Source organism: Priapulus caudatus, unplaced genomic scaffold (genome assembly GCF_000485595.1).
Source record: "Priapulus caudatus unplaced genomic scaffold, Priapulus_caudatus-5.0.1 Scaffold988, whole genome shotgun sequence".
Taxonomy (NCBI): domain Eukaryota; kingdom Metazoa; phylum Priapulida; class Priapulimorpha; order Priapulimorphida; family Priapulidae; genus Priapulus; species Priapulus caudatus.
The window spans coordinates 84831-86850 of NW_014578049.1; positions in this window are offsets into that span (position 1 = coordinate 84831).

The window sequence follows — 2020 nt, forward strand, 5'->3', positions numbered from 1 at the left end:
GATAGGAAAACTGCTAACCGGTTTCAGATGCCTCGCTGTAGGGTCACAGAAAACCTGTAGTCTCTGTGGTTAACCACTAATGTTTTCAATAACCGTTCTGTACGTTCTCTTATAATTAAGGCAAGGTGAAAGTCGCATATTGTTGGCGCATGGATGTTGTCTAGGCTTGATGAACGCAGGAACACCTGTGATCTTTAGGATCTCCGACATTGCCGGCATCACTCCTGTTTAGCGCAGAGTGCGCGGCAGGTCAGACAAATTGAAGGAATCGGGGTCTGGATCAATAAGCAGATAGGTGTATATACTTGTTGAAGCAGTAAAAACCTTCCGACATGAATGAGGAGCCACAAAGGTTTAGGAAATTTTCAGCGTGAGAATAAAGATGGGCAATAATTGTGGTCGGGCGTCTGGTAAGTGACAGATACCGCGACCTGTTCATGCGGATAACTGTTGCCAAATCTTCTGCATTGCAAGTGGTTTTAATGTCGTTTGTTTTTTATACACCAACTACACTGAAAACGTGCACAGGAGAACTTCGCGCGCGATATTTCTTGAAGGTATTAGGCGATTGCCGGCCTTAACGAAATCCTCAGAACGATCACCCAAACAACGTTATTGTCGTGATTCTCTTGGTGGTTTCATGATGCTTTGCTAGCAGAGGAGAAAATATTTATAAATCCTGCAGTACCATTAGCTGTGCTTCCATGGCCTCTATATACTATCAGGCTAAAATTCATACTTTACACAGATCCTAGTAATAGAGTTATGATTGGATATGTATTAGAAGCAACCAAGACAAAATTCTGTGGAAAAGCTGACGAAAGCATAATTTTACCATTAAATTACACTCTTTCTTGTCTACGTTCACAAAAGACAGGGCGCGCATATATATATATATATATTGTGACGGCGCGGGTGAATCGAGAAAAGTCGGGGAAGTGGAGATTCGGGAGCGAAATTCGGGGATAGCGTTCGGGGAAAAAGTACCGAACCACCGAAACCGCCGAAATCCAGCGCGAATACTGCGAAACACCGGCGAGGTAGTACGGAGGCAAGCCGAGAGGGTGGCTGTCGCGGCGCAGTGGATCGCGGCCGAAAATAGCGTACAGGCGACTAGCATTCGGCTACGATATAATGATTCGGCGAGGTGTAAAATTAGTAGTTTGTGGAGTAGAGGTTCGCCGGAAGTGATTGATTTAGTGCCGCTGCTCAGCGAATAGTTGTTGCGGCAAGCGGAGCGGCGAACAGTACATAGACGTTGGAGGGACCGTGAGGAAAGGAGATAGAAATGGCGGGGAAGATATTATAATAAGAGTCTTCTGTGCAAGTTTTACGCGTAATACGTATTAGACGGCTTATGCGGATGGATCAGAACTCGTATCTTTCGGTAAGCTTGACATCAACATGAGTTTGCAGGGCTTGACCGCTTCACTGGTAAAACAGGAACAGCAAATCAAGGGGCTCGCAGTAAGGCGATACGACGGTTGATCACTGTGTTAGGTGGGCGTAGCGTGACAAAGGGTCGAGGTTATATTCAACAGCAGGTCGCTAATCCAGAAACCACCGGTCAACCTACGCCCTACTCCCTAACCCTAACCCTAACCCATAACGCCTAACCCTAGCCCTAACCCTAACCCTAACCCTAACTGCTTAACCCCTAACCCTAACCCTAAATTAAATTTTAATTAACACTCAATAAATTAAATTTAATTAAAAAAAAATAAAATTTTTAAATTAAATTGTTGTAAATAAATTATTAAATATTTGCGTTAATGGCGGAAAAATGGTTAAATGGCTAAAGATAGACAAATTGAAAATTAAAAAAATATAATACTGGATTTCGAACTAAGAAACCTCAGAGGTAAACGCCAGCCGCTCACGCAGATTCAGCCCGGATTACGAATCATATGTTGGAATGTTGCGGCCATGCAATTCCATGCATACATGCATCGCGCGTGGCTTTCTAGATAGCCTGCTGTGAGGGGGTGTGATATAACCCATAACCGTGACAAGAGCGGCC